The 24,277-nt window shown below is 39.1% G+C and overlaps 1 long non-coding RNA gene across 3 annotated transcripts in view; it reads right to left on the bottom strand.

The window, feature by feature from the left end:
- Nucleotides 1-24,277, bottom strand: part of LOC123383903 — a 185,826-nt gene that overhangs the window by 138,939 nt on the left and 22,610 nt on the right. For 2 of the 3 annotated variants that reach the window (XR_006594277.1, XR_006594275.1), the window contains exon 2: nucleotides 2,533-2,654. The exons of the other annotated variant lie outside the window; for it this stretch is intronic. This is a non-coding gene — a long non-coding RNA (uncharacterized LOC123383903). The remainder of the gene's footprint in view (nucleotides 1-2,532; nucleotides 2,655-24,277) is intronic. 3 annotated transcript variants of the gene reach the window in all.

Below are 24,277 nucleotides of genomic sequence, written 5' to 3'. Positions count from 1 at the left end.
TCAGTCTAATAGGTTGGATCCCAGGTGGAGAATCTAGAAGGGTAAAAGGAAAAGTGTTTCCTCCTTATAATATTCTGGCATGTAATGTGTATTTAATAAAATCAAAAGTCAAAATTTAGTCTTCCATATTCTCCCATTATAGTGCAATAAAACTGAATTTCATGTCATGCATTAAAGTGTGCCTAGCTCCATGAACATTAAAAAAAGAGGTAGGAAAATTCTTAGACAGTATATGTACTCTTTCCCCTCTCCTTATAGTCTATGCTCAAATATTTTTGATTTGCCAAAAGCCCTATTCCAAATATCCTGATTCCTTCCTGACCCCTTCTCTTAAGACAATTGAATTAAACATTTTTAGCACCAGGCTCTTAAGAAAGAAGCCTATTTCTCAGAGCCTCTTATGACATATTGACATCTGTCCACCCTATACTCCCCCACTTGGGTCTAGACTTTCTCTCTGGAATGAAATGGCAAGTGGTAGGGACTCTTCTTGGGCCATGGCCAGATCCCCTACCCTCAGTGACTTATTTGAGAGAAACTAAATAGCTGAGATAGGCCACCAAAAAAATACAAGGTTATTTTGCTTACTTTTCTAAGTACTTTAAGTACAGGAAACATGCTCAGCCCTTGATCTCTTTTCATACTTCCCTGTAGAATCACAAAGCTCAGGCTTTGTGTTTGCTATCCCCTGCCTGAAAAGACTGTCCCTCTCTCTGTTTCTTTGTCACCTGGCCAACTCCTACTTGGTTTTCTCATCTCAGATTAGACAACCTTTTCCTCTGGGAGCTTTCCTTGACTCCCTAAGACTGGGTTAAAACACTGCTTAGTGTTCCTCCACGCTGCTCCCTATCAATAGCCTAGCACTATGCATACTGTTCTGTAGTCGGGCACATTCACCTGTATGGTCGTATAGACTGTAAGATTCTGGAAGGCAGGAAGTGCCCTTCAGATATCACCTTCCTTAATATCGTCAATGCCTAGCACAGAGCTGGGCACAGAGAAGGAACACAATAAATCTTATGTTGAAAAAAATGTAATATAGATCCAATATTACTTATAATATCTTGAGGTAAGTTCCAGCTAGGTTGAAAGACTTCAGCACTTAAGAAATGAAATAAAATTGAAGAAAGAATTTGGAATCTCTGTAAAGAAACTACTCTAAATACTGAAAATATTGAAGTTGTCATCAAAGATAGATATCTTTATAAATATAAAATGAAAACAAAATATGGTAAAAATCCATTTAAATAAGTAGGAATGCAAAAGAGCAAGGGAAATGTGATAGACATAACTAAAGCTTAGCATTCAACATACATAAATATGATACAAATATATATAAGACCATATTCCATAATTGGAAAAGAGAGATCTATGCTAAAGCATACAAACTGTAAAAAAAAAATCCACTGCTTCAGTAACAATTCAAGAAATGGAGATTTTAAAAGTCTGGAGGTGACATCATATATTAAAATAAAAATAAATAAAAATAATAAACCCACATATTTATAATTCTGTGGGAAAATGCAATTATTACTGTTGACATTATAAGTTGCTTCAGCCTGGAGAGCAATCTGGTAAGATGAGAAAAAGAACTAGAATATGTTCATACATGATACTTTACAGTTTCACTTTGAGGGGTACATCCTAAGGAATTAATCTCATTAGAAAGCCAAGGATGAGTTATATAAAGAAGTTCGTAACTAAGCTATTTAGGAATTATAAAAACTGGATCAATCCAAGTGCCAGTTGATAGAATTATGGTATAACTGCACTGGGCATCTATTAGAGTAGCATTAATAGGGACTATGTCCCAATGTGGGAACCTGATATAAAGTATGGAAAAGAGAAAAATGCAAAATCTAAAACATGTACACAGTGTTTGCTGCCACATAAAGGTCAGAAGGGTATTCAGAGATACTATATCCTGCTTAGCTTTTGATCTTCCCCAGCTTCTGTGATAAAACTGCTTTCCCCCACCTCAAGTATTTTAGGGGGAAAAGATAAGAAGGGTCTAAAAGGAAAATGTCTGTACAGGCATTTTAATTGGTATGCAATGTACATAAAGCTGATTGCTGGCTATTATGATTACAATCATTATTATTTAACGTACCAAAGCTAGAATTGTTGTATTAAGTAAAAGCCAACTAATTAAAAAAAAAAGAGGGGGTAATCAGTGGTTGCAACAACACATCCTCCATCACACATTCTTTCCCAGCCACATGCACACACATCCCTCTCCCATCTCCCCTCACTCCTTGGCCAGTGGCCCACCACACCCCTCCTCTCACTAGTCATTTCTGCTACTGACTTATAATTAAGCAAGACTAGTTCAAAATTTGTAGGGATTATTAGGCCTTGACGTCTATGAAGTAGTGATACTTTTTTGAGTCTAGAAAGAAAACACCATGAATGATTTGAGGTAAGGAGAACTGCAGAGACTCACTAAAAAGGTAGAGAGGTATGAGGAAAGATGACTACCCAAGAAGCCACATTCCAGGCTCAAGAACCAACTCAGCCCTAAAGGTTCCTTACCTCAGACAAGTCACTCTCTCTGAACTTCAGATTCCTCAGGTTTCATATGGTAGAGTTGAGCTACAAGATTTCTCAGTCCTTTCCTTCAATTGTATTCTTCTTAGTGAGGTGGGGAGTGTGGTCTGTTAAATGGTTGACACACAGTTGAGGAAGCATAATTTCTCTAAACTTTATTTCCCATCATTTGCCTTTTTCTCAATTCCTGGGGTGATTCTTTTATTGATTGTCTCAATTTCTTCCCCAAACTATTGAAATGCCATTTTTCTTTGGCCATTATATTCTCATTTTTCTTCAAGTCCTCTGAAGCATTTTTAAAAATAAACCTTACTTTAAGAACAGTTTCAGGGGCACCTGAGTGGCTCAATCAGTTAAGCACCGACTTCAGCTTAGGTCATGATCTCACAGTTCACGAGTTCAAGCCCCATATCAGTCTCTCTGCTGACAGCTCGGAGTCTGGAGACTGTTATGGATTCTGTCTGTCTGTCTGTCTGTCTCTCTCTCTCTCTGTCTCTCACTGTGCCTCTTCCATTCATGCTTTGTCTCTCCCTTTCTCTCTCACTCAGAAATACAATAAACATTAAAAAAAAGAATCAGTTTCAGAATTATAGACTCTGAAGCGCTTTGAGACATATAAAAACAAAAAAGAGGGGTTTTTTAAAAACCTGTGTAAAACACAAAATATTCATAATTTTGGTTAAAATAGTTACTTTGTAAAGACTAAAATATTCCTACATTTTCTTTTAGTAGAAAAATAATGGATAGGGGCACCTGGGTGGCTCAGTCAGGTAAGCGTCTGACTCTTGACTTTGGCTCAGGTCTTGATCTCACGGTTTGTGAGTTGGATCCCTGCCTCAGGTTCTGCACTGGCAACATAGAGCTTGCTTTGGATTCCCTGTCTCCCCCGCACCCACCTCACCCCTACCTGTCTCCTGCTTGCCTACCTATGTGTGTGCTCCCTCTCTCTCTCTCAAAATAAATAAATGAAACTTAAGACAAAAGAAAAAGAAAAAGAATGGGGATAAAGCATCTTGATTCTTAGCTAGTCTCTGGGCATAGTTAAGTAGCTAATCTGTTTCTTCTTTTTCTCCTTCTTCTGCTTCTGCTTCTTCTTTCTAAGACATCATTGTTCTCATTTGTGAGACAGAAAAAAATAGTATATAGCTAAGCTGTTAGAATTTTCATCATTTATAAATTTAATGTCACATTTGATATAGCAACAAATAGCATAAAGATCTGTATGCTGAAAACTATAGAAAGTTTATGAAGGAAATTGAAGAAGATATAAAGAAATGGAAAAACATTCCATGCTCATGGATTGGAAGAATAAATATTGTTAAAATGTCAATACTACCCAAAGCTATCCACACATTCAATGCAATCCCAATCAAAATTGCACCAGCATTCTTCTCGAAGCTAGAACAAGCAATCCTAAAATTTGTATGGCACCACAAAAGACCCCGAATAGCCAAAGGAATTTTGAAGACCAAAGTGGGAGGCATCACAATCCCAGACTTTAGCCTCTACTACAAACCTGTAATCATCAAGACAGCATGGTATTGGGACAAAAACAGACACATAGACCAATGGAATAGAATAGAGACTCCAGAATGGACCCACAAAAGTATGGCCAACTAATCTTTGACAAAGCAGGAAAGAATATCCAATGGAAAAAAGACAGTCTCTTTAACAAAATGGTGCTGGGAGAGCTGGACAGCAACATGCAGAAGAATGAAACTAGACCACTTTCTTACACCAGACACAAAAACTCAAAATGGATAAAGGACTGAATGTGAGACAGGAAGCCATCAAAACCCTAGAGGAGAAAGCAGGAAAAAACCTCTCTGACCTCAGCCACAGCAATTTCTTACTTGACACATCTCTAAAGGCAAGGGAATTAAAAGCAAAAAGGAACTATTGGGACCTCATAAAGACAAAAAGTTTCTGCAATGCAAAGGAAACAATCAACAAAACTAAAAGGCAACCAATGGAATGGGAAAAGATATTTGCAAATGACATATCAAAGGAATAGTATCCAAAATCTATAAAGAACTCACCAAACTCCACACCCGAAAAACAAATAACCCAGTGAAGAAATGGGCAGAAAACATGAATAGACACTTCTCTAAAGAAGACATCCAGATGGCCAACAGGCACATGAAAAGATGCTCAACATCGCTCCTCATCAGGGAAATACAAATCAAAACCACACTGAGATACCATCTCACGTCAGTCAAAGTGGCTAAAATGAACAAATCAGGAGACTATAGATGCTGGCGATAATGTGGAGAAACAGGAACCCTCTTGCACTGTTGGTAGGAATGCAAACTGGTGCAGATGCTCTGGAAAACAGTGTGGAGGTTCCTCAAAAAATTAAAAATAGATCTACCCTATGATCTAGCAATAGCATTGCTAGGAATTTATCCAAGGGATACAGGATTGCTGAGGTATAGGGGCACTTGTACCCCAATGTTTATAGCAGCACTTTCAACAATAGCCAAATTATGGAAAGAGCCTAAATGTCCACCAACTAATGAATGGATAAAGAAATTGTGGTTCATATACACAATGGAGTACTACATGGCAAGGAGAAAGAATGAAATATGACCTTTTGTAGCAATGTGGATGGAACTGGAGAGTGTTATGCTAAATGAAATAAGTCATACAGAGAAAGACAGATACCATATGGTTTCATTCTTATGTGAATCCTGAGAAACTTAACAGAAGACCATGGGGGAGGGGAAGGAAAAAAAAAGTTAGAGAGGGAAGGAGCCAGACCATAAGAGACTCTTAAAAATTGAGAATAAACTGAGGGTTGATGGGGGTGGAAGGGAGGGGAGGGTGGGTGATGGGTATTGAGGAGGGCACCTGTTGGGACGAGCACTGGGTGTTGTATGGAAATCAATTTGACAATAAATTTCATATTAAAAAATAAATAAATAAAATAGAAAACAAAATGAAATAGCAACAAACATATTAAAATGTAAGTGATGAAATTATTTTTTTTTTAATGTTAACTTTTGTGGAAGAAGAGCCAATTATTCACCGGTCATATCTCTATTAGATGTTCCTATAGGATTTTACTGCAGTATAGAAGTTTCTAGAGCTGGCCGCTCTGTATAGTTTACATTTCTTAGAACTATTAGGGATTGACTCCTTAAAGAAATAGCTTAAGGGGCGCCTGGGTGGCGCAGTCGGTTGAGCGTCCGACTTCAGCCAGGTCACGATCTCGCGGTCCGTGAGTTCGAGCCCCGCATCGGGCTCTGGGCTGATGGCTCGGAGCCTGGAGCCTGTTTCCGATTCTGTGTCTCCCTCTCTCTGCCCCTCCCCTGTTCATGCTCTGTCTCTCTCTGTCCCAAAAATAAATAAAAAATGTTGAAAAAAATATTAAAAAAAAAAAGAAATAGCTTAAGACTTAGGGACCCACTTGAGACATCAAGGCAACCTTGAGAAAACTGATAAAGTAGAGATTTATACATGAACCACAGAAAGATCAAATGGTGTAAAGGTTTTAACTTGTCTGATTGTGGGTTGTGGACTTCAATGACAGATGGAATTGGTCTCTTTGTTATCACTGTATTTGCTTCCCAGCAATGAGGTTCAATTCCTGAGAAATCTCTTAGCAAGAGAATTCATGTTTGAGAAATTTATAACAAAATAGAAATGGAGCAATAGGTTGGAAGTGACCCAGTGAAAGTTTTATGAATAGTCCTTCTATTCTTGAAAGAAGGTATTAAGATGGGCAGAGCATAGACGATTTTCAGAACAGTGAGACGACTCTATATGGTACTATAAGTGGTGAACATATGTTACTATTTATGTGTCCAAACCCATAGAATGTACAACATCAAGAAGGAACACTAATGCAAAGTATGTACTTTGGTTGGTAAACTATGGACAATGTAAGTTCATCAACTGTAAAAAAATGTTTTACTTGGGGAATGGGGTTGGTATAGGGGAGGCTATTCATGTGTGAGTACAGGGAGTATATAGGAAATCTCTGTATCTTCTGTTCAGTTTTGCTGTGAACCTAAAAATACTCTAAAATACAGTCTATTTTTTTAAATCTCCTAAAATAAAAAATTTGAATAATACTATCCAAACCTTAAATTAGCAACAGTAAGTACTGTATTACCAATTTCCAGGTACTATTCCTCACTGAAAACTTTTTTGCTTACTTTTCTTGGAGATTCAGTGTGATGTTTATAAATTCGCTTTGTTTTGTTGTAGAAATTTGCACAATAATGCGGATTATGACTCAGAGTTCCTACATCCTGCTTCTGGGAAATTGCCTCATTTCAAAAGGCCCAGAATAACCTGGCTATAAGACGTTTTGGATAACGCTGTTCAACCTATTTGTTGCATATCTCTCAGTTCCCTCTTCAACAATGTAGATTTAGCTCTATCCATAATAAATAACCTTTTGCCAGAACATCAACTGCGATTCTCCTCCCCCTTGCCTGACACACCATTCAGCTCCTCTCTCCTCTGATGTGCCCTGTTCAGTTCTGAGGTCTGCCTGAATCATCCTTAAGTTCTTCCGGAGGCTTATGAAACAAATATCTACTTCTCTACCATCTACTATTATCAACTTTGTATGACCGTTCCCTAGTTTACTCATTTTCTAAGTATCCCCAACAAGACCTTATTTGCTTCCTGCCTATCTTCCTACATTCCTGATTTTCCTGGCTGTGTTCCTGCATTTCTAAATAATATAGTCTGAAAGCCATTATGTGGGCCAAGCAAGCCAGGCATCTGTGTTGAGGGTAGGGTGCTATCAGGGTCAACTGCAGGCATTGGAGCCTCAGTGAGATGGCAAGGGCTCCTAAACAGGTTGGGGAGTAATGATATAGCCTAATGTGCAGCACTGGAGCTGAGTGGGGTAAGGAATGAGTGGTGGGAAGAGGGCTATGGCAGCCCAAAGTTGAGTATAAGAGCCAGAGAAGTACAACAGCTGCTTGGGACAGGAATGGGAGAAAGTGATGGCTATAGGAGACTGATTACACACAGGGAGAGTTAATCTAATTACTAAATGTGTTAAGGATGATTGGAACCAAGTTTCTTGCTGTTGGATAAAGGAATTACAAATGTGTTGGACTGAAACTGAAAGTATTAAGTTCATTTATTAGTTCACGAATATTGAACTCATAGGTCTCAGTATAGAGATGTAGGAATACAGATATTCCAGAAAACCTGGTTATCAGATCTTGGTTTTTAAATGCCATTGTCCTTAAAAGGAACCAGTGCTCCTTGGAGAAATGTTGGATTCCAGAGCTGAAGCAGGGCAAGTACAAGTTGGTCTGAAAAATCATATTAGGCTTGAAAGTAAGGATGAGTTCAAAGAATAATGGATACATGTCAAAGGGAAACAGGATCCAGCTTTAAGGGTATCTCACTGGCTAAATCTTGGACCATTTTAGAATCAAAATAAGTAATTATATTAGTATATTATAATCCATTGACTGCAACAGAAACCCATGATATAAACAAACAAACAAAAAAGCCGGGAGAAGAAAAAGTTATTATTCCTCCTAATACAATGCCAACTGACAAATGTAGAAGTGATGATAGAATTAGAAAAATCACCATATAACAATTATTATAGTAATAATTAACTAAGCAAAGAAGCATCAAGGGATGCTTACAGTAGTGGATAACATTTTGGTGAAAAATAGAATATTTCATAATATCAAAGTGCCTACTCACAAAATTCTTATTAATTACAAGAAGAAAAAATAGTAACTTTATAGTGGAGAAGCCTGGCAAACAACAGCAAGTGACCAAAGATAATATTGCTAGTAATGGGTTAAATCAAAATCATGTACCACCTGGTGGGATGCAATGAGAACACAGCATCATTTCTGTGATATTCCCGCTCACACACAACACTCCCCGCCAAATGTATAATCTGAATCTAATCAGGAGGAGATATCAGACAAACCTAATTTAAAGGGCATTCTGCAAAACAACTGTTCTGTAATCTTCCCAAGTGTCAAGTCATGCTGGTCAAGGAAAGACTAGGAAACTGTCCCAGACTGAAAGTGGTTAAAAAGACATGACAGTAAATACAAGACAAGATCTCAGACCGAATTCTTTCGTAAGTAGGATAACATTAGGATAATTGGTAAAACCTGAAGAGGGTCCAATGTTAGATAATAGTAATGAATAAATGTTAATTTCCTGATTTTGATGGTTCTATTATAGCTATGTGAGAGAATGTTCTAATAGGTAGCAACTATATGCTAGTGTATTCCAGGGTAATGGTACTGGGTACACACCTTACAAATAATTCAGGGGAAAAAATGTTCTTGCAAGATTTCTGTAAGTTCAAAAAGATTTCAAACTAAAAAGGGGAAATGTGAAATAGAATGTGCTGGTTGGAGATCATTGGCTGAACGCAAAGAAACTGATGGTGACCAACTTGAAAAATAAAGAAATGTATTTACTGGCAGGAGACTGGATAAGCATAAGGAAGCCTTGAATAAAAACACAGCTTCAGAGAAGAAAAGCATAAGGCAGCACTGAGAAATCTGGTTCAACCCTATCCTGAGGCCAGAGCTCTTTGGAGCCTCCTCTTAGAATCTCCACCTGGAAAGCCTTGAACATCCTTGGCCTCCCCAAGTTTAGGTTTGGCAGAATCAGTAGTTCCATTTTTCCACTTGCCTCTATGGGTTCCTGCTTTCCCTTAGTTTACCCTCTTGTCAGTTCTTCCATATTTTCAAGATTTGTTTTCAATGGGAGAGTTTGTCCAAATAATCTAGATGACCCTATTTCCATAAAGAGAAATTCCTGCTTAATTCTCTTCATAGCCCTTACCTCTTCCTAAAAACCCTATATATTTCTTTACTTTCTGTCTCCCTGCACTAGACTGAAAATTGAGATGACAGGGCTCAAATGCCTTCGTCACCATTATATCCCATCCCAAGGAAAAAGCAAGCATGGCCGCAAAGAACCTTTGCTACCAGAGGTCTGACAAATGATTGACCTAGGCACAACTCTTCAAATTAGCCTGAGACAATAAAAGCACATCCGTTCTTCCACATGTTATTGTTGAAACAATTTTCAAGATCTGGCTCTCCTGGGCTCACTGTCCCCAGCTGCTCCCTTTCAGATATACACCTTACCTCTTCCTCCTCCACCAAGTACATACTGAGAATGGCTCTTCTTTATTTGGCTGCTTATCTTTTCATAACCTGCTCAAATGTTACCTGCTCCATGAATCTTTCCCTTCATCCCTATGCAGAGCCCCATAGGCTCTTCTACCTATCTCTACCATAGAGACCCTTACCATATTGAAATGAAATTCTTTGGTTATATCTCTGATCTTCTCACTATAATGTTCATGTTCATCACTGTATCCCCAATACCTAGCACAGTGCCTGGAACATATTAGAAGACCTTTATGTTGACAACACCCTAGGGCATCAGAGCCAATTGGTGCTCTCTGGTCAAACCTCTCTCAACTATGTGTTACTGACTCTCAATACCAGGAAAGTCAATAAAAACTCATTTTAAATATTAAAAAATAATATATCCTATTAGGCTTAGGATATTTTAATTCATTCATTTGACATTGTGGCCCAAAGAGCTGCATTTTGAACAAACATCCCTTGTGATTCTGGGACAAATTTTGTGAAACACTGTTCCAGACCATTTTAAACTTTCACTACATTCCTCATCCATTCCAGTCTTGGCTAGTCCTCTCTAGCTAATCAGCCTCTATAAAACAAGGCAGACATCCCCTACAGTTCTGCTTTGCTGCTTCGGCATTTTGATGCAGATTGCCACTTTCTTAGTTGGATTTCCACAGAGACTTTGAGGCCTCAATTGTTTTGTTGAACTCTACTTTAGAATTTTATGTGATTTTATGTCCTGTGTCAACTCATTCTCATTTTGATTTTTAATTCCCATACTTTATGGTTTCTAATCCCAATTCTAAATCAGCTATCTGAGACTCTCAGCTCTATCTCCACCCATGTAATTTTCCATAATAAAACCACAGGACTTCCCGGACCTTGAAAGCCACTCTGCCCAAGGCTCCCAAAGGTCTCTTCTACGTAAGTTTTCCTCACATCCACAGTCCTTCCTAAAATGCTGTGTGGTAAGAAGCAAAATGAATGCAAGCTTTGAAGAAAAATTCACCTCTTTTTTAGTTATAAAACTGACATTTTTGTTTCACTTGATGTTGGTTTAAGGGGCTGAAATATCTGAGTTCTCTAGCTTCATTAACCACTATCCCATTAAATGTCGTGTCAAGTGAAGAGGAATCCCAAGGCTCTGCTGCTTCCTGGGATGTGGCATGTTTTATCGTTATCCCCCTTGATGAATCCCACTAAATTTGTTTTCTTGTCTGGTTCCCCCAGGAACACAAGTAAGTTAGATCTAGCCTGTTTATACAATATCAAGATGGTCCCAGCAGAATGGCACTCCTAAGAGTTATTTTCAGGCCTCAGTGAATGTCAGTAAGTGATGTGATCAGATGTACATTATCATGTCCAGCCTGTAGAACATTAAAGAAACCCTGCTTATTATCATAGGATGTTATAGGAGTTTTCAACATGAAAAGAAAATAGATTGTTTCCAGGAGGAACAAACTCAAATGTCAACAGGAACGTGGAGGATAATATAAATGTGTGAATCTAGTAGATATAAGAAAATAGGGCTTGGTGGGAATTGTGGGGAAAGGAAAACATGTTTCACCAAAAGGTATTCAAATTGAAAAATAAAATTGCTAGAAGTCCCTAAAATATAAAATCTGCTGAACTGCCATCCTGCCACATTAATCTATATTCTTAAAAAGATATATTTGATCCACCCAGTTTTTTTTTTCAACTAGGTATTTTAGTTAGGCTCTAGGTTAAGCTACTGTAACCAAAAAAACCTGAAAATTCAGTGGGTTAAATAAGACAGAACTTTATTTCTCTAAGAGACCAGAAGTAGGTAGACAGCCCGCATCATTGGGCAGCTCTGCTCCATGAGCTCTCTCTGGTGTCCAAGGTGGTAGAGCAGTTCAGCCATCCTACACACATGCTTACATCTGTGTGTCAAAGTGTCTGTGCCAGTTGCCACCACTTCTCAAGAGGCAAAAGAAAGAGGGGGAGTAGATTGATTTTAAGAACATGTCCCAAAAGTTGTACAAATCACTTCCACTCAATTACACCATCTCTCCTGGGTCACCCATGAGCACTGACAAAACCCATAGAGGGAGTTGTAATACTAAAAGACAGCAGAGAGTAAGAAATACTAGGGGGTAGGAACAGTTTCTGTCAAGCTAGGTTTTCGGGTAAAGCCAAACCAAGTTTCATAAACCATAAACCTAAATCTTTACCTACTCTTTAAATATGTGTTTATTGGCAAATCAATTCTAAACCAATCAGCTTTTAATATTTGTCATTTAACTCTACATGAAACTCACTCTATAGGACTGAAGAGAACTACTCACAAATTCACTTGAGTAGTACAGTTGTAGAAAAGCAAGAATAACATAGAGAAGGCTGGACAGCATTGAGTCTTAAGAGCCTCATTTGATAGGTATAATGAAAACGACCAACTACAATTATTGCTAGAACATTACCTACTATGACAACAACTGCAAAGGAACAAAAGGTAAAAACTAGTCCAATTCAGGGCAAATGCAAAGGGTGAAGTTCTTATTCTCTATTATTTAAGTATCTAATTATTGTTGCTATTATTAACCCATCTTATTCCAAAAAGTAATGATGGAAACACAATAAGGATACATAAATACAGAAGGCAACAAATTAGACCTACACAAGAAACTTTTTAAAAACAAAGGTAAGGGTATAAATGGGTCTAAGAAGAAGCTGGCACTGCTTTGATAAGTGACTTTTAGCAGGTGGCAGCTTAGGCCATCAAAAAGACTGATTAGCTGCAAAATTCACAGCATTACTAAGGTTATTTCCATTCAATTTTTATTCCTTCAGCTTAGTTCTCTGCGTGTATCTTGCATTTTCATGGTACATGACTATCCACGCTGTTGCCTCTGCCTGCATACCATCTGCTCTACCTTCTCTTTAGCACAGTCTCCCCTAGCCCAGGCCAGGCAGTCGGTGCCTTTGGAGGTCTTCCCAGATTTTCCCCAACAGAGTTAGTCATTCTCTTTCGTACTCTCACAGTTATATGTACATTATAGCAGTCATAATCTAAACTTATGCTGAATTCCATTTATTTTGTGATAATATCCCCTTCAAAAAGGTGTATATTCATTAAGCATGCTCAATAAATGTTGCTGAATCTGTAAGAAAAAATATGCATTGCTAGCTGCACACTCTACTGAAAAATGCTCCTCATTGCTCATTCATCCTCACCATCTCTTGAGCACCCCATACTGCACAAGGAGCCATGCATAAGGATGTTCACTGCAACTTTACTTACAACTGTGAAAAACTAACAACCACCTAATTTGTCTATCAGTGAGTAGATATAGACATAAACTAAATTCATATGCTAGAATATAATATAGCAATTAAAATGAATAAATCAAAGCACATTTATTAGTCAATGGATTGTCTTTTCACTAAAAATCTAGGTAAATTTTTTTTAAAGAAAAATAAATTTAAAAAAATAATAAGGACTCTTCCCTTAACCCCAATTTACCTCTAACTTCTGTTCTGTCTTTATTTTTTTTAAGATTTTATTTTTAAGTAATCTCTACACCCAACATGGGGCTCAAACTTACAACCTTGATATCAAGAGTTTCATGCTCTGACTATTGAGCCAGCCAGGCATCCCTGTACCGTCTTTGTATGGCTTATTCTGGTATGAAGCTTAGGAACTGTGAACAAATTTCCATAAGCAGGAAGACAAGAGCTCAGAGGTTCTGTCCCATACAGTTCTCAAGTTTCTATCACATGGAGAAGTTCAAACCCTACATCTAGATACCCCTGAAGAATGTCTAAGTAATTCTTTGACCACATGTTAGTGATGAAAAAAAGAAAAACTGAGAACGATGCTAATATACTTTAGCTCCAAGAAACTACTCAGAGTACTCAGAGAAAATGGAATTTTAATATGTGGATTTAAAATCCTTAGCAGTTAACTATGCATTCATCCATTGGTGAGTGGAAAAGAATCCACAATGCAGAAAGGAAGACTAGAAAATCTTTACTCTTAAGAGAGAGGGTTCAGTGCTTCCTCCCCTTTAGGGGAGAACATTACACTCAACCCACTTTACTAAATTTCCAGAGTCTAAGGGAAAAATGTGTTGGGAAGAATATTCAATGGGAAATCAGGAGATCTGGGCTTGTGATTATTCTCCATTTGCTCCCACCCCAGATTTATTCTCTGCCCTACTCCAAGTTCTGAGAGGCTGGACTCTCTGGATTATTTTACCCAGGCATCCAGTTGGGTTTGCCCAATGGGAGGCACTGACAGGAGATGGGAATAAGGAAAGCAAGAAATTGGGGAATTTCTCCCTCCTTTCCTTCCTGCATTGGTGCCACATTTGGGGCAGTGGCTGTGTCCCTCTACAACAGGTGTCAGGTAACATCTCCCCCAGGCTGTGGCTTTCAGAGGATTTAAGGCCTCAGGGAGACAATAGCTTCCTGCTGTCACTAGTTTCTAGGTGCCTGCCATGTGGGTTTCCTTAAGTTTACCCACACCTCTATAAAAATGACCTCATGAAAGTCCCTTCAGTTGAATCATCAGACACTGCCCCTAACAAGCTGCCCCTAACAAGCTGCAAGTGCCAAAACAAACCACTTCTCCATGAGCCTCAGTTTACTATTAAGTGAGGGAAAGACAGATGACATTCAAAGTTTCATCCACATTGAACTTTCTTCAATCCACTTGAGCTGAGACAGGGTAGAATCCTCAAGTTTTTTCAGCACATCTGTTTAAAGATGCTCCTTTTAAGAGAAAGCTACAGATGTTTGCCTTCCCATTTTCATTCCTTCTGAAGGAAATGTTTCAGCAGAATGAACTTGAGTTGACAGCCTGTTGGGCCAAGCATTTTCTTAAATTTCATTTCCCTCCCCTGCTCTGAGTCTTTGCAGAGAGATGCAGGGTGATCAGCCCTACTTAGATAATACTCACTGACAGGGACAGCTCAGAGCACCAGAGCCACCAATAAGCTTTTGGAAGCCCAAACTGATTTCAAGTCCCAAAACGACTTTGCTTTCCTGCCCTCTTTGCTCTCCAGTTCTTTTCTCTCTTTTCCAAACTCACCTCCTACTCCCTCCTTCATTTACTACTTCTTATTGACTCCTGTCCTTTGTGTGTCACTTCCCAAGACTATTGGGGGTACAAGAAATACAGATGTCTTGGTCCCATAGCCTCAATGGTTTATTCAAGGACCCGAACAGCATCAAGGCTGATCAGCAGCTTCTGAGCCTAATGCCAAGAAGCCCCTGCCTCTGCAGGCTATCAGTACCTCTACTGGAGTAAGACACCTCACAAAGCAATCCACCTGGAATGGATGAGCAGCTGGCATAAAGGATATCTGGGGTTCTTCCAGCTAGGCACAAGGTAGAGATCGCCTGCCAGAACTGCTGACATGATCTGAATGTTTGCTTAATTTCTATTTGAGCACTCATTCCAGGGCTGGCAGGAAACTTAATTTCAGTCTGTTTTGGCATCCTTCATCTCTGTGTCTACAGAGAAGGCTATTTCTGGGTCACCAAGGCACTAGAGGACCTTCTGGTCATCAAGTCATACTTCATAGCATGGCCTCTTCAGATCTGAGTGAGCCTCCTTGCTGCTTCTTCAAGGCTGTTCCTCAGACCTTGGATCTTTTTATAGGCCTCCTTGGATAAACCACAGAGGCATTGCTTTCTCAGCACACTTCCAGGAAGAGAGGGCCAGGTTCCTTCTTCAGGATTCACAGACTCCTCTGCTCTCATCCACTCTAAACAGGAATTACAGTCTTCAAAAGGGAGGAAATCCTTCTCCTTCCTGTTTCTGATCAAGACACATTATCCATGCCCTGAATCTTCTCCTCTCTTTGGGCTTAGGCTTTCAAAGGCAAAAGTCAGGATTTCTGTCTTCTGCCCTACCACCTGCTTCCCCTGATTCAATAAGCACAGCACTAGCCCATTGCTTGAATAGGGGAAGGAAAAAGGAAGGGGCTGAGAGAGAAATATGAAAATAGATTACACATTCAAAGCTTCAGAGTAACACCATTCTTATCACAACGGATGTATACTTTCTTCAGTTCACATTTTAGCTAATGTCAACCTCCCAACCTCACCTCCACCACTACATAGCTTTAACAATAAGTGTTAAACACTTTCCTTACACAGATAACTTAACAACACAGGGACACATGTTTAGTGAGTTTTGTGAGCATTTCCATCATGCACCCATTCCCAACCGGCAGCCCACTGGGCCCTAGATACAATTGTCGGGGGTCTCTCAAAGCATCCTAGTGCTCTCTTAGACTGGTGCTAAGGAAATAATCCAAACAGCCTGGGAGTGCCACTGAAAGGGAGACAGGGAAAGAATCTTAAACAAAGCTCAAATCAAAAGCACAGGCTTTCCTGCAGGCAAGTTTTGAGTCCAAACTCCCACTTTGCCAACCATGAACAGTGGGATTTTAGGCCTCAGTTCCCTCTACTGTAAAATGTATATAACAACAGTACCTACTTGCTGCCATGAAACATGAGAGTGTACACAATGCACCACCTTTAGCATTCGAGTGCTCAATAGGTTATCCTTGCCTTCATTAAGACTATCTAGAGGAGCCAAGATGGCAGAACAGCATGGAAGTTTTTTTGTGTCTCACATCCATGAAATACAGGCAGACCAACACTAAACCATACTGCACACCTAGAAAACTGATTGGAGGATTAACACAACAATATGCACAACCTGAACCACAGAACTCAGCAGGTACCTCGTGCAGAGAGGTGAACTGGGGGAGAGAGAAGCTGTGGAGGGCAGGGAGCCATTTTTGTGTGTGAAGAGAGAATGGAGATGGGGGGAGAATATGGGAAAAACACCCCCCAACCCAAATGCAGCTGGAGAGAAAGTGGAAAGTGGAAACAGCTGCAGGGACTGAACTAAAAAGGGAGAAATGAGAAAGGAGAGGGTTTAAATTCCATTAAGAATCTATAAACAGGGGGAGCTCAGAGTCTGAAACACCATAGCTCAATACCTGGTGGTGTTCTGGTGGGAAGGGTGAATCCCAGGAGCAGAGTGAAGTCCAGGGGTCTTTGGGCCACACGAGAGGCAGTTCCCCTGCTGGGAGGACACCTGGTAGAGGTGGTGTGTCACCCCCATCCCCCGCTACAGGCAGAAACCCAGATGATCTGGGAGAACAATCATATTCGCTGGTGCTGGAACAAAGTCGCTGGGGATGAAGCCTGGGTGCCAGATGTTGTGATAGGCCACAATCCCAGAAACACTGCTGCTACATGATCGTGTGAAATTTTTCTGGGGCATGCAGGCTGGCACCCGGCCACAGACTCTGGGCATTGGCATCAGCACAGTCCTGCAAAGGTTCCTGGGTGTGGCCATACCTGGCCATTGCTCAATAAGAGTCTCCCACAGAGGGGCAGAACAGGTCAAATCCACAGTTCCTCAAAAATAAGGGGTCAGAAAAAACAGCCGCATCTGAGATAAAACTCAGGAGGGAGGTGCTGCATGGGTCTTGGACATGGACTGTGTAAAAGCAGAGAGTGGATGGAAGCCGAAGACAAAGGACAGGTGCTTGATTGCTGATCAGGGAGAACAGAGTTCCGATACTACAGTCTGGCTAGCTGGATGACGCCATTATCATAGCTCCTGTGCATGCACATACACACCTACAAGCACCACAACAATCCACCCCAGTAAGCTAAGCAGCGCCATCTACTGGAGAACAGAGCCGTTACACTAACCCCTGCGTAACTGGGCCAACCTCATTCTTCAGGAACAAGAGTCTCTCCACCTGCTTAGTTTATGGACTATAAAACAGTTCATAGTTTGATTTCTAGGGGAAATGAAGTAATTTCAGTCGTATTTCAGTCTGTTTGCCAGTCCATCTATTTAATTTCTTTTTTTTCTTTTATCTCTTTTTCATTGGTTTTCTTTTTCTTAAATACAGAAAGAGAGAAAACTTATTTTTATCTTCAATTTTTACTAAAATATTTTTCTTTAATTTTTCTCAACTATATTTTTTACTTTTGTGTAAATTTTTCAAATTCTATTTTTCTTCTATCATTTCATTTTATTCTGCTTCAGTGTATTCATTTTTCCAAATTTAAATGATTTCCTTTTTCTTTTCTTTCCCCTTTTTTCTCTATCTATCAAGCCCCTTTCAACACCCAGACCAAAACACACCTAGGAAATAGAATCATTTATTTGATTTTGTGTGCATGTGTGTTTTTAATTTTTTAACTTTAACATTTTTTTAATTTTTATTTTTTTTATTTTTTTTACCTCATTAATTCCTTTTCTCCCTTCAAAATGATGAAATGAAGGAATTCACTCCAAAAGAAAAAGCAGGAAGAAATGACAGCCAGGGACCTAACCAACACAGATACAAGCAAGATGTCTGAACCAGAATTTAGAATCACAATAATAAGAATACTAGCTGGAGCCGAAAATACATTAGAATCCTTTTCTGTGGAGATAAAAGAAGTAAAATCTAGTCAGGATGAAATAAAAAATGCTATAACTGAGCTGCAATCTCAAATGGATGCCGCAGTAGCAAGGATGCATTAGGCAGAACAGAGAATCAGCGATATAGAGGACAAACTAATGGAGGATAACAAAGCAGAAAAAAAAGAGGGAGACTAAGGCAAAAGAGCACGATTTAAGAATTAGAGAAATCAGTGACTCATTAAAAAGGAATAACATCAGAATCATAGGGGTCCCAGAAGAGGAAGAGAGAGAAATAGGGATAGAAGGGTTATGTGAGCAAATCATAGCAGAAAACTTTCCTAACCTGGGGAGAGACATATACATCAAAATCCAGGAAGCACAGAGGACTCCCATTAGATTCAACAAAAACCGACCATCAGCAAGGCATATCATAGTCAAAGTCACAAAACACTCAGGCAAGGAGAGAATCATGAAAGCACCAAGGGAAAAAAAAGTCCCTAACATACAAGGGAAGACAGATCAGGTTTGCAGCAGACCTATCCACAGAAACTTGGCAGGCCAGAAAGGAATGGCAGGATATATTCAACATGTTGAATCAGAAAAATATGCAGCCAAGAATTCGTTATCCAGCAAGGCTGTCATTCAAAATAGAAGGAGAGATTAAAAAGTTTCCCAGACAAACAAAAATTAAAGGAGTTTGTGACCACTAACCCAGTACTGCAAGAAATTTTAAGGGTGACTCTCTAAGGGGAGAAAAGATGAATGAATGAATGAATGAATACCAAAAACAACAAATATTAGAAAGGACTAGAGAACACCACCAGAAATTCCAACTCTACAAGCAACATAATGGCAGTAAATTCATATCTTTCAGTACTCACTCTAATATGTCAATGGACTCAATGCTCCAATCAAAAGACATAGGGTAACAGAAAGGATAAGAAAACAAGATCCATTCATATGCTGTTTACAAGATACCCACTTTAGACATAAAGACACCTTCAGATTGAAAGTAAGGGATGGAGAACCATCTATGATGCTAATGGTCAACCAAAGAAAGCCAGAGTAGCCACTTAAATCAGACAATCTAGACTTTAAAATAAAGACTATATCAAGAGATGAAGAAGGGCATTATATCATAATGAAGGGGTCTATCCACAAAGAGGACCTAACAACTGTAAACATTTATAGGCTAAATGTGAAGGCAACCAAATATATAAATCAGTTAATCACAAACATAAAGAAACTCATCGATAGTAATACCATAATAGTAGGAGACTTCAACACCCCACTCACAGCAATGGACAGATCATCTAATCCAAAAATCAATAAGGAAACAATGGCTTTGAAGGACACACTGGACCAGATAGACTTACCAGATATTGTCAAAACATTTCATCCTAAAGCAATGGTATATACATTCTTCTCCAGTGTACACATTCTCCAGAACAGACCACACACTGGGACACAAATAATCCCTCAGCAAGTACAAAAAGATCGAGATCATACCATGCATATTTTCAGAACATAATGCTACGAAACTCGAAATCAACCACAAGAAAAAATTTAGAAAGGTAACAAATACTTGGAGACTAAAGACCATCCTACTAAAGAATGAATGGGCTAACCAAGAAGTTAAAGATTAAATTAAAAAGTACATGGAAGGGGCGCCTGGGTGGCGCAGTCGGTTAAGCGTCCGACTTCAGCCAGGTCACGATCTCGCGGTCCGGGAGTTCGAGCCCTGCGTCAGGCTCTGGGCTGATGGCTCAGAGCCTGGAGCCTGTTTCCGATTCTGTGTCTCCCTCTCTCTCTGCCCCTCCCCCGTTCATGCTCTGTCTCTCTCTGTTCCCAAAAAAATAAATAAACGTTGAAAAAAAATTTAAAAAAAAAAAGTACATGGAAGCCAATGAAAATGATAACACCACAACCCAAAACCACTGGGACGCAACAAAGGCAGTCATAAGAGGAAAGTATATAGCAATCCAGGCCTTACTAAAGAAGGAAGAAAGATCTCAAATACACAACATAACCTTACACCTTAAGGAGCTGGAAAATAAAAGCAAATAAACCAAAAATCAGCAGAAGACAGGAACTAATAAATATTAGAGCAGAAATTAATGCTATTGAAACAAACAAACAAAAAACAATAGAACAGATCAATGAAACCAGAAGCTGGTTCTTTGAAAGAATTAACAAAATTGATAAACCACTAGCCAGTTTGATCAAGAAGAAAAAGGAAAGGACCCAAATAAATAAAATCAAGAATGAAAGAGGAGAGATCACAACCAACACAGCAGAAATAAAAACAATAATAAGAGAATATTATGAGCCATTATATGCCAATAAAATGGGCAATCTGGAAGAAATGGACAAATTCCTAGAAACATATACACTACCAAAATTGAAACAGGAAGAAATAGAAAATTTGAACAGACCTATAACCAGTAAGGAAATCGAATTAGTAATCAAAAATCTCCCAAAAAACAAGAGTCTGCAGCCAGATGGCATTCCAGGGGAATCTTTCCAAACATTTAAGGTAGAGTTAACACCTATTCTCTTGAAGCTGTTCCAAAAAACAGAAATGGAAGGAAAACTTCCAAACTCTTTCTGTGAAGCCAGCATTACCTTGATTGCAAAACCAGACAGAGACCCCACCAAAAAGCAGAATATTGACCAATTTCCCTGATGAACATGGATGCAAAAGTCCTCAACAAGATATTAGCCAACCGGATCTAACAATACATTAAAAAAATTATTCACCATGGCCAAGTGGGATTTATATCTGGATGCAGGGCTGGCTCCATATCCATAAAAGACCAATGTGATCCATCACAACAATAAAAGAAAGGACAAGAACTTTATGATCCTCTCAATAGATGCAGAGAAAGCATGTGACAAAATACATCATCCTTTCTTGATAAAAACCCTCAAGAAAGTAGGGATAGAAGGAGCATACCTAGAGATCATAAAAGCCATATATGAACGACCCAATGCTAATATTATCCTCAATGGGGAAAAACTGAGAGCTTTCCCCCTAAGGTCAGGAACAAGACAGGGATGTCCACTCTTGCCACTGTTATTCAACATAGTATGGAAGCCTTAGCCTCTGCAGTCAGACAACACAAAGAAATAAAAGCATCCAATTCGGTCCGTAGAAGGTCAAACTTCCACTCTTCGCAGATGACATGATACTCTATATGGAAAACCCAAAAGATTCCACCAAAAAACTGCTAGAACTGATTCATGAATTCAGCAAAGTTGCAGGATATAAAATCAATGCACAGAAATAGGTTGCATTCCTATACACCAACAATGAAGCGGTAGAAAGAGAAATCAAGGAATCGATCCCGTTTACAGTTGTACCAAAAACCATATACCTAGGAATAAATCTAACCCAAGAGGTGAAAAAATCTACACACTGAAAATTATAGAAAGCTTATGACAGGAATTGGAGAAGGCACAAAAACAATGGGAAAAGATTCCATGCTCCTTGATAGTGAGAACAAATATTGTTAAAATGTTGACACTACCCAAAGCAATCTACATATTCAATGCAATCCCTATCAAAATAACACCAGCATTCTTCACAGAGCAAGAACAAACAATCCTAAAATGTGTATGGAACCAGAAAAGACCCCAAATAGCCAAAGCAATCTTGAAAAAGAAAACCAAAGCAGGAGGCATCATAATCCCAGACTTCAAGTTATATTACAAAGCTGTAATCATCAAGACAGTATGGTACTGGCACAAGAACAGACACTCAGATCAACGGAACAGAATAGAGAACCCAGAAATGGACCCACAAACGTATGGCCAACTCATCTTTGACAAAGCAGAAAAGAGTATTCAATGGAATAAAGACAGTCTCTTCAGCAAATGGTGCTGGGAAAACTGGACAGCGACATGCAGAAAAAAGAACCTGGAACTCTTTCTTACACCATACACAAAAATAAACTCAAAATGGATGAAAGACCTCAATGTAAGGCAGGAAGCCATCAAAATCCTTGAAGAGAAAGCAGGCAAAAACCTCTTTCATTTTGGCCACAGCAACTTCTTACTCAACACATCTCTGGAGGCAAGGGAAACAAAAGCAAAAATGAACTACTGGGACCGCATCAAAATGAAAAGCTTCTGCACAGAGAAGGAAACAATCAGCAAAACAAAAAGGCAACTGACAGAATGAAAGAAGATATTTGCAAACGACATATCAGATAAAGGGTTAGTATCCAAAATCTATAAAGAACTTATCAAACTCAACACCCAAAAAACAAATAATCCAGTGAAGAAGTGGGCAAAAGAGATGAATAAACAGTTCTCCAAGGAAGACATCCAAATGGCCAACCGACACATGAAAAAAATGTTCAACATCACTTATCATCAGAGAAATACAAACCAAAGCCGCCATGAGATACCACCTCACACCTGTCAGAATGGCTAGCATTAACAACTCAGGCAACAACAGATGTTGGCGAGGATGCGGAGAAAGAGGATCTCTTTTGCATTGTTGGTAGGAACGCAAGCTGGTGCAGCCACTCTGGAAAACAGTATGGAGGTTCCTCAAAAAATTTAAAATAGAACTACCCTACGACCTAGCAATTGTACTACTAGGCATTTATGCAGGGGATACAAGTGTGCTGTTTTGAAGGGGCACATGCACCCCAATGTTTATAGCAGCACTATCAAGAATAGGCAATGTATGGAAAGAGCCCAAATGTCCATCAATGGATGAATGGGTAAAGAAGATGTATATAGATAGATAGATAGATAGATAGATAGATAGATATAGATATAGATACACATACACACACACACACACACACACACACACACACACAAAATGGAGTATTACTCAGCAATATATATACACACACAATGGAGTATTACTCAGCAATAAAAAAATTAAATCTTGCTATTTGCAACTATGTGGATGGAACTAGAGGGTATTATGCAAAGCAAAATTAGTCACAGAAAGACAAATATCATACGACTTCACTCATATGAGTACTTTAAGACACAGAAGAGATGAACACAAGGAAAGGGAAGCAAAATATAAAAATAGAGAGGGGGACAAAACGTAAGAGACTCTTAAATATGGAGAACAAACAGAGGGCTACTGGGAGGGATTGTGAGAGGGGGGATAGGCTAAATGGGTCAGGGGCATTAAGGAATCTACTCCTGAAATCACTGTTGTACTATATGCTAACTAATTTGGATGTAAATCTTAAAAAATAAAAAATTTAAAAAAAGATTATCTAGTACATGTGCCCCAAACTCTTCTGAAGCTCTTCTGGCCCCTTCCTGTCCATGGGGATCTAAAAAGACATATTGGTTACAAAAAAGACAAAGCAGACATATGGTTACAAAAAAGACAAAGCAGAGGTATCTAGGTGGCTCAGTCAGTTAAGTAAGAGACTCTTGGCTTCAGCTCAGGTCATGATCTCATAGTTCATGAGATCAAACCCCACATTGGGCTTTGTGCTGAAAGCACAGAGCCTGCTTGGCATTCTCTCTCTTCCTCTCTCTCTCTGCCCATCCCTCTATCTCACTCTCAAAATAAACAAACTTTAAAAAGGAAAAGCAAGTAACATGATGGCCATGGTGCAATCTCAGGAACCAGAAATACTACATTTGGTCTCCCAATGACATGTCAGGTGATAATTCACTAGGCATTGCATCGGACGCTACTAATGCATGTACAGCTTTACCAGCATAATAGAAGCACTCGCAATCCCAACATGGAGGGTTGCAGAAGGCTCTTAGAAAACATGATGCCTAAAACCAGTCTGGAAGAAAGAGTTGAAAGTTTCCAGGTGGGTTGGAGAGATGAAAATGAGGGAGATTCAAAACAGTAACTTTAGAGCATGCAAAGTAGAAAGTGAAAATGGAAGTCAGGTCATAAAGAGCCTTGCAGATCATACTGAGAACTTCAGACTTTATTCTGAAGCTACTAGGAAGTCACCAAAGGATGTTAAGAAGTGAAATAGATTTAATTTTAAAAATGAAATCTGGTGTTAGTGTGGGAAATGAGTAGGAAGCAGAAAGACCTGTAGTAGGAAAACAGATAGGAAGCAATTGTAGTAATCCAGGTAAGAGGTGATAGTGCTCCAAACTAAGTCAGTGGTGATGGCAAAGAGAGGGTGCATAATAATAATTATAATAGATAATATTTTTGTTTCCTATATGTCAGACACTGTTCCAAGGCCTT

Source organism: Felis catus, chromosome A2 (genome assembly GCF_018350175.1).
Source record: "Felis catus isolate Fca126 chromosome A2, F.catus_Fca126_mat1.0, whole genome shotgun sequence".
Taxonomy (NCBI): domain Eukaryota; kingdom Metazoa; phylum Chordata; class Mammalia; order Carnivora; family Felidae; genus Felis; species Felis catus.
Note: the sequence above shows the minus strand (reverse complement) of the source record. Positions and strands in the feature narration are given on the sequence as shown.